Source organism: Hoplias malabaricus, chromosome 14 (assembly GCF_029633855.1).
Source record: "Hoplias malabaricus isolate fHopMal1 chromosome 14, fHopMal1.hap1, whole genome shotgun sequence".
Taxonomy (NCBI): domain Eukaryota; kingdom Metazoa; phylum Chordata; class Actinopteri; order Characiformes; family Erythrinidae; genus Hoplias; species Hoplias malabaricus.
The window spans coordinates 13,235,044-13,244,665 of record NC_089813.1 but is presented as its reverse complement, the minus strand read 5'-3'; positions in this window follow the sequence as shown (position 1 = coordinate 13,244,665).

Here is a 9,622-nt window from a genome sequence, read left to right as displayed (position 1 = left end):
CCAACATTGTTCTGTGAGCAGCGTCCAGTGTCCACTGCTGAAAGACTAGATGATAACTAACACAAACCGTGCAGCTGCAGGTGAGCTATTGTCTCTGATTTTACAGGTGTATGTTTAGGTGTAATATTTGAACAAAATTTCCAATAATATTCTTATACATTTTCATGGAAGTTTGGCCTTTTCACATTGTTTTGCCCCATCCCCAAGGATCCAGATATTTTTAAAAACAAACATTTTTCTCACTCTTCTTCTTCACTCACTCTTCTGCTGCATTTCTTTGCTCTTGTGACTGAATCTAAGTAAGTTATTTGTCACGCCTTCGTCCTGTCAGTCTGTTGTCCCCGCCATGTGCTTTATTCGCACATGGCTATGTTTTGTTTATATCCTTGTCTCCGCCCTCGTCCCGCCTCCTCGTCCGTGTCATGTGTCAGCCCGTCCTCGTTATCTGTCCAGGTGTGTCTCGTTTGTGTCTGTATTTAAGCCCTCTTGTGTCACGTCCTGTTTGTCGTACATTTCTCATTTCACTTTTCTCATGTCTAGTCGGTCGTGTTTTCGAGTCTGTCCGTCTGTCTCCACAGTTTCTCCGTGTTTGTTTCCCTAGTCGTTGTTTCGTGTCGTAGTTTCTTTTCCTCTCTCGTTCCTTCGTTTTCTCTTTAGTCTGTCAGTCCCGTTTGCCCTGTTTAGCTCCCCTTGTTTAGTTTAGCCTGGTTAGCTCCCTGTTTGTTTTCGTTATGTTAATGTATCTTTGTTTTGTTATTCTTCTTCATTAAAAAGCTGTGTTTTAGCGAGTGCGTCCGCCTCCCTCAATCCGCCCCTCGCTCCTGACAGAATGTACGACCCCCAGGACGCAGCTAGCACAGACTATTATCTCAAGGGATGTGCCGTTCGCCGGACTCCATTCCGCACAGGCCCCAAAGATCCTGTGGGGGAGGCTTTGAAAGCGGCCTCGGAATGGAGTCGCCGGCTCCAGCTCCTGCCTGGCGCTGCTCCGGATCCTATAGCGGAGGAGTCGACTCGGGAATCGAGTAGTTGCGCCAGCGGGAGTCGAAAGAGTCGGCGGAAGAACCGTGCTGGAGTTCCCCCCTCGCTGGAGGATTACCCCCTCAGGTCCGGGGAGATTTTTGGGGGGGCGTTAAGGGTAGGGGCTGTTAGCCTCACCTCCGTAGCTCTGAGGTCTGAGGCTAACAGGGGCGCACCTCGAGGTGATCTAATGGGTGCGCCTGTGAAACCCCCTAAACCCTTTACAGCTCCAGCGCGAGCCCGGCGAGCAGCACAAACCCCTGTCCTCGAGAGCGCGGCACGCGCCTCTCCTGTCTTCAGGGACGACGTCGCTGCAGGTTCCCCTGCCTCCGTGGACGACGTCGCTGCAGGTTCCCCTGCCTCCGTGGACGTCGTCGCAGGGTCTCCAGTGTCCGTGATGGCGGCACCCGCCGCTCCAGTGTCCGTGATGGCGGCACCCGCCGCTCCAGTGTCCGTGATTGAGGCACCCGCCGCTCCAGTGCCCGTGATGGCGGCACCCGCCGCTCCAGTGCCCGTGATGGCGGCACCCGCCGCTCCAGTGCCCGTGATGGCGGCACCCGCCGCTCCAGTGCCCGTGATGGCGGCACCCGCCGCTCCAGTGCCCGTGATGGCGGCACCCGCCGCTCCAGTCCCCGTGATGGCGGCACCCGCCGCTCCAGTCCCCGTGATGGCGGCACCCGCCGCTCCAGTCCCCGTGATGGCGGCACCCGCCGCTCCAGTCCCCGTGATGGCGGCACCCGCCGCTCCTGTGTCCGTGACTGTGGCTACGGCCTCTCCTGTCCCCGTGACTGTGGCTACGGCCTCTCCTGTCCCCGTGACTGTGGCTACGGCCTCTCCTGTACCCGTGACTGTGGCTACGGCCTCTCCTGTACCCGTGACTGTGGCTACGGCCTCTCCTGTCCATGTCCGTAGGTCGGCCCGAAGGACTTCAGGGCCGATCCCCAGAACTGTGCCCAGGCTGGTTCCTCAGACTGCCACACAGACATTAGCCAGTCCTGGGCACCGCCCTGTTGTTTTGGTTCCCTTGTCTGTCCCTGTCATGGTTCCCGTTTCTGTCCTTGTCCCAGTACCCGTGTCAGCCTTTGTCTCTGTCCCTGTACCTGTTACTGTATTCATGTCTGTCCCCGTAAACGTCTTGGTCCCTGTTCCCCTACCAAGTCCAGTCCAGTCTCCTGTCCTGCCTCAGGTCCAGTCCCCTGTCAGCCCTGTCCAGTCTATGTTTCAACCCCCGGTTCAGTCCCCTGTTAGTCATGTCCAGTCTTCGTATCCGTCCAATGTCCAGTCACCCGTCTTGTCTCCGGTCCAGTCTCTGTTTCAAATCCCTGTCCAGTCTCAAGTCCCGTCTCCGGTCCAGTCTCTGTTTCAACCCTCTGTCTTGTCTCCTGTCCAGTCCCCTGTTAGTCCTGTCCAGTTCCCGTTTCAACCCTCTGTCTTGTCTCCTGTCCAGTCCCCTGTTAGTCCTGTCCAGTCCCCGTTTCAACCCTCTGTCTTGTCTCACGTCCAGTTCCCGTATCCGTCCAATGTCCAGTCACCTGTCTTGTCTCAGGCCCAGTTTCCCTTCCAATCCCCTGTCCAGTCTCCAGTCCCGTCTCCGTTCCAGTCTAGTGTCATGTCTTCTGTCCAGTCACGTACCCCTGTCCAGTCTAACGTTCCTATCCTGTCCAGTGTCTTGTCACCAGTCTCTGCTCCCGTCCAGTCCCAGCACCAAGTTCTGTCACCTGTCCCGTCTTCTGTCCAGTCCCTGTTTCCATCCAGTGTCATGTCCAATGTCAAAAACCCTGTCAAGTCCCATGTGTCCACTCCTGTCCTGTCCAGTCCGTTCTCGTCTCTTGCTGCCCCCCTTTGTCAGTCTCCTGTCATGTCCCATGTCCCGTCTCGTATATTCGGTCCTGTCGTGTCCCCAGCTCCTGTGTCTGTTCCCGTCCTGTCCTGAGTCCTGTCACCCGTTGGTTTGTTGTCCTGTCTTGTTTTCCGTGCCCTCTCCAGTGCCAGCTCCTGGGGGGTTTAGGAGTACGCGCCCGGGAGTTGCGCGTTCTTGGGGGGGGGCATCTGTCACGCCTTCGTCCTGTCAGTCTGTTGTCCCCGCCATGTGCTTTATTCGCACATGGCTATGTTTTGTTTATATCCTTGTCTCCGCCCTCGTCCCGCCTCCTCGTCCGTGTCATGTGTCAGCCCGTCCTCGTTATCTGTCCAGGTGTGTCTCGTTTGTGTCTGTATTTAAGCCCTCTTGTGTCACGTCCTGTTTGTCGTACATTTCTCATTTCACTTTTCTCATGTCTAGTCGGTCGTGTTTTCGAGTCTGTCCGTCTGTCTCCACAGTTTCTCCGTGTTTGTTTCCCTAGTCGTTGTTTCGTGTCGTAGTTTCTTTTCCTCTCTCGTTCCTTCGTTTTCTCTTTAGTCTGTCAGTCCCGTTTGCCCTGTTTAGCTCCCCTTGTTTAGTTTAGCCTGGTTAGCTCCCTGTTTGTTTTCGTTATGTTAATGTATCTTTGTTTTGTTATTCTTCTTCATTAAAAAGCTGTGTTTTAGCGAGTGCGTCCGCCTCCCTCAATCCGCCCCTCGCTCCTGACATTATTTATACACAGACCACATACAATCATCAGTAAGCATGTTATTTCAGACGATTTCACCTGCTAACAAGGGAAATAATTTGACCCCGCTGTCCCTGCGCTCCCAGAGTGTAACAGATTTTTGGAGCACCAAGTTTTATCGTGACTGTCTGCCTAAATTATTTCAGTTATTGTTATAGATGTATAGCTACTTGTCTGAAAATAAAAGTAACATTGCCACAGCAAAGCTGAGGCTGAATCCCAGATGTGTCACTACACAGTTTATAGTCAAGTTTCACATTAACTTATCAAATTTATGTCAAATTATTGTTGGGGGCAGTATTTTTAGTTTATTATCTGTGATGTGCACCATATAAAACTTGTGATTGTTAATGTAATGACTTAGATATGCAAGAAATAGATAAATATATATATATATATATATATATATATATATATATATATATATATATATATATATATATATATATATATATATATATATATATATATTTAAATATGAGCTGCTTTGTATGTGTCACAAGTGTCAATGACAGTATAAAATGTGTCACAGGATAAGAATCAGAGAGAAGATTAAACTAGGGGCTTTTTTTACATTTATTAGAGGTGTTGGTGAAGCTATTTTGAAACAGTAGTTTAGTAGTTTTTCAAGCCACTCTTGGTTAAAAGTAGTCAAGCTGCAGCCAAGCCAACAAATTACAGAGCTGCACTATGAGCTACTGAGGAAAAGTAGATAATGATGAAGCTACTTAAGATATGAAACCTTACATTTACCTGTGGAGTGCAGTTTTTCATAAAAACAGTACATCAACAAATGTGCGTCATAAATACAAAGTTGATTTGAAGAGAAAAAAGTGAGCTCTGTGTGTGTGTGTGTGTGTGTGTGTTACTGAACTGAAGGATCAGAGCTGCAGAGATCTCAGAGTGGGACCTCACAGATACCCTCTCATACAGTTAAGAAAGGATTATTTTTGTGAAACATATGAATTAAGTAATAAATCAAATATACCCCTGTGTTTACCTCTTTAACAATCAGACATTACACTTCATTGTCTTTATTTATAATGAAAAAGCAGCACAGAGGCTTTCTTGTGACCTTCCAGGCTGTGTTTCATATCTCTGTAGCTCTGTTTGTGTGGTGAGTCAGGTCTGAAATAAATTACTGTATAAAATGATGCTTGCTGATGTTTCTCCATTTAGCTGATCTTGAGTGGAGCTCAGATGTATCTTCTGCTGTCTTACCTTTCTCAGAACTGTGTCTGTGTTACAGTAATACAATAACCCTGCCTAGTATTGTATGACCAGGGGTACTTGGCCTGTGACAATGCTTAGATAGGTGAGACGTGTAAGCATAGTGTCCACATGAAAGTCAGGATTAAAGGTTTCTGAGCAGAGCATCACACTGCCTCCACTGGCTTGCTTACTTCCTATAGTGCATCCAGCTAAGCAAAGCATCCACATCCAAAGGGGAGAAGCTCGGATTTCATTGGAGGTGGGGGTGCACTTTGTTAAACAGCTTTTGAATGTTCTTTGATATCAACATTAAACGTTGGTAACGGGTAGTTTCCGGTGGTTATGAATGTGATGAGACAAAGGTTGCCCTTCACTAGAGACTGTGTATGTGGATGTTATATTTGCCTGTTTACTTCTGTGGTCTCTTTGCCAGCAAACAGAGTAAGGGGAGGTTGATCGGACAGAGTCCACCAATGGGGTGTGCTGTAGGGCCCACGACTAGCTTATAGGGAGGGAGAGTCTTGGTCACAACCCGGTAAAGAGATTCTGTTGATGTACGTGCACTAACCGGTTATGTTTCTCTAAAGCCTTATATTATCTCATGTTACTTTGTTTGGTTGTTTTTTGTGAATAAATGTGTAGCCTATTCTTATATGTTGGACACACCCCTTGGATTCCATGGTTCAGTCCAGGGGAGGGGCCAATCATATAAGAAGAAGGGAAACAGGTAGCAAGGGGGAGACTAGCTGGAGAACACTCACCAAAGTCCGAGAGGGAGCTAGCTTAGAGAAAGAGTCCCATGGGCTTGTGACTTGGAGCCATACTTACCTGTGCTTCATAAGAGTCAGGTTTACTGTTTTAACTCCTGTTTATTTCCATTTCAGGTTTTGTTTGTTTCTGTTCTGTTTTATTCCAATAAAATTACTCACTGTGCACCAGATCCCCAGAAATCATCATCTTTTCCATCTACACCCATCCTCATTCACCCTTGATCACAACCGACCCGGTGACTTTGTGTCTCCTCATTGGGGATTCGGCGAAGCATCGTCAAAATGAACACAGATCTCTTGGAGGAATAGAGCAATACCTGAGTGAGCTACCAGCTATTACAAGATCAGAGCCAAATGCTAAGCAGTCAGAAGTGGAACAAAGTTGAGGGAACTTATAGAAAACTGTTTATTTATTTATTAAAAGATAAAAAAAGGAAACCAAAAGTAAATAACTTTCATAAAGAATGGAATGATTTCACCACATCAGGTTTGAACCTGTCTTTCTGATGATAATCTAATACCCCACCACTGTACCACAACCACCCACAGAAAGTGAACAGGTGGAGGTGATAATAGTGGTGGGAAATGCAATAGAGATTGGGGAAGAAAATATTCCCAAACCTATACGTATTTGGGGAGAAGGCGGGAAAGGTAAACAAAGGATGCAAGGGGAGACTGACTACCTCTACAAAACTGAGGTTTGATAAATTCTCCCAACTTAACAGAACACAACAGAACACCTCTAAGTCTTCTGATAAGAAATAGAGAAAAGAAGGGGAAGGGTGAGACCTCTCAAACTCCCAGCACCTCCTGAAAACTACGACATGCTAAAGCACACAAAAGAACCAGCAAACTCTGCTGTCTTCCTAGAGCCTTTATAGGTAGCTCCACAGGTGCAAGGTGCCAGGGCTAATTGCTGATTTACCTCTAGTGGCCGAAGCTGGACCAGCACCCTGACCAACCCTTACAACTTTCTGTTTTTGAGTGCATTGTTGTTTCCTTATTTCTCACTAATCACACACACGTCTTTAAAACATGGAAAGGTAAAGTCATAAAGGTAAAGTGCACTGTGGAAAACCCTTAGCAGCTCTCCCATGAGTCAACAACTGGTTTCTATATAAAATAGCAGAAGGACAAATACCACACTGTAAATTTTATGTTTAAATGTTGTTTTGAAATATATTTATCACATTTTTTTTCTCCTGATCACATTAAATTAAAATGTACTGATCACATCCAGAGCACTGTTTAGTGTGTGTTTACATGTGGTGAGGTTTCTCTTCTGTTGGTTGGGCCTTGTTTTGGAATCATGCTTTAGTTTTTTTAGTTTAATCGTTGATTTTTTAATATTTCATACACTAAGTTCACTTTTGATTTGCTGGTATTTTAATAATGAACGTGTATGAGATGTTTCCCATTAACAACATTACTTTTGTCTCATTTAATGTCCAGGTCATGACTCTGACCTCTAGTGGACAAACACATGCTCTACTCTCCTTCAGTATATGAACATGAATGGTACCACTTCAGAATAAGGCCACATTTATAAATGCTTTAAAATCTGTTTATTAATGGATATTTATAAAGTTGTAAACACATTAAAGTCCATTTATAATATTTTATAACACATAAATAGTAAGGGTAATGGTGACCTGTTATTTGCCAAATAGTAAAACCATATCCATCTACACTGTTACACCTAGGATCTCGCAGAATACTGACCTCACTTCGTCTTCTCCTTCAGTCGACAATAAACCTGTCAGCTTCAGCACGTTTGTTAATGTGTTTAACAATACTTCCTCCTGAAGCTGAAATAATTGTATTCAGAGCGGAGGAGGAGGAGGATGAAAACACTGAATGTTGGTTTCCTGGAGAAAAAAAAAAAGAATAACAATGAAAATTGAGGAGAAAGAGAAAAACTGTGTTGAGCCACATACAGAAATAAAGGATCTTTTAATAGTGAAGTCAAGCACTAAAGTCACTTCTTGTTCTGTTTTATTTCATACTGTTATGCCACAAGATTAAAAAAAACTCACAGGTGAAGTGAAACACACTGATGAAGCCCTATTGGAGGGCTGGAGTATATCAGGTGGTGTGTTACTCCCGTCATCTGCAAGTGGTTTTAATGTTGTGGCTGATACATAGTGCTTCGGTGAAGTGACATTTCTCCATGTAGTTGTCACTGTTCTTTCTGTGTGCAGTGTGTGGATTGAGGACTGTGAGGCGGTGTCAGGTTACACTCGTCCACACACTTCTCAGTGTAGTAATGATCTCTAATGGATGTGTTGTAGTACCTAAGAGCAGCTGTAGGAGGCAGTAGAGTCTGAGGTATAGCGATAGCACTTTCCCTTGTTTGGTTTCATGTTGCTCCAACGCTTGACCCTGTATAATTCGCCTTGTTACACTGAGTAAGAGCTCTCTAGTTTTTGTTTCAACATAGTATATAGCATGGGCATGTAACAACAATTTAAGATATTTCCGTAGTGAGACAATAACAGAAGGATATTCTGCAGTTCAGGAGCCAATTATTGTCCTTGTGGGCGGAGTTTGGGTTCCAGAAGTGAGTGGACAGCCCCCTCTACTGGTCAGAGCTTAAACAGATTTATAGTCAGAGGAGTACAATGTGAAATGAATATTGTTCTACCTTTATTCAGAGAGTAGAATGAGATCGTGTGCTGTGAAATTTATCATAAAACACTGTCTGAGGTTTATTACTGCATAATATTAGATGTGTCTACTGTAAAAGGTAAGCATTGTGTTTGAAGGGAGATACTGAATCAGTGTAAAGCAGACACCTTTATGATTGTTACAACAAATATTACTCTTAATTCCACAGATGTGAGTTTGATACGGATAAAACAGCAATTGTGTTGATAAATAATACATTTAATTTGTGTGCTTTCCTTTTACAAATGGATTTAAATGTATGGGACTTTAATGAATTATGGCCAGTGCTTACCTTTCTAATATACATTAAATAAACATTTCCTCTCACTGGACTTGTTACTGTACTCTACCTGTTTGTCTGTGACAGCAGAACACTACATCAAGAAAATAGGCACCGTTTTTGACCTCAACTCCACAGGAGCATATGGTGCTGAAATCTTATAAGGATTTAAATTATGTTATGTACCATGACCCAGTCTTTCAGAATAAACACAACCCACACCATTTATTACTGAAAGAAACTATGTGATCTTTATTTCAACACTAGCATTGGCCCAGACAGGGAGCATATATCTGTCCACTGTCATAAACAGGTTGGCGAACTACTGACTGTAGACCACTGCTGGTCCACCATCGGACCACTCAGATTACTGTCCTGTGAACAGACTTTTATTCTGGAAACAAACTAATACAAATATTATTATATCTCTCATAGTTGTTGGTAATGAGTATAAGCCTGATATAAAATGATGCTGAAAATGTTGAATATGGCGTAGATTAAAATGATTTATGAATCTAATTTATAAAGAATATCAAAAGAATCTAATGAATGAATAATTACTAAATTGGATTGTGAATGGAAAAGTGTTAAAATGTGGCATTTTGTCTAAAATTCTGTTTAATCACAGGTGGTCCGCCCAGAAAACTGTGCAAAACATCAGTGGACCTCCATCTTTGCCCTCATTGGACCAACCATGGTCTGCCGTCCCCTATCAGGGGAGTAAATCAGACACAAAACACAATCACACTTCATATTTATCCAACTGTGGAATAAAATAAAGTGATTACTGGAGAAATATCATAAAATATAAAAATGCTATGAATACAAATGTTTCTTAAAAGTTTAAAGCAAAGGTATGATTTCTGCTCGTGGACGTCGTGAAAACGTTTTTTATAAATGTGTAATGTTTGTTAAAAAAAAAAGGAAATATTCACAGTGTCTTCTGAAGTAGAACTTAAAATGTATTGAGAATATATTAATCATTTTAAAAGTTGTCTGCTCAATTTTTTTTATTAAGATTAAACAGCCTTGGTGTAGATTTACATTTACATTAATAATATTTGTGAGAAAAGTTTTAGTTTCCT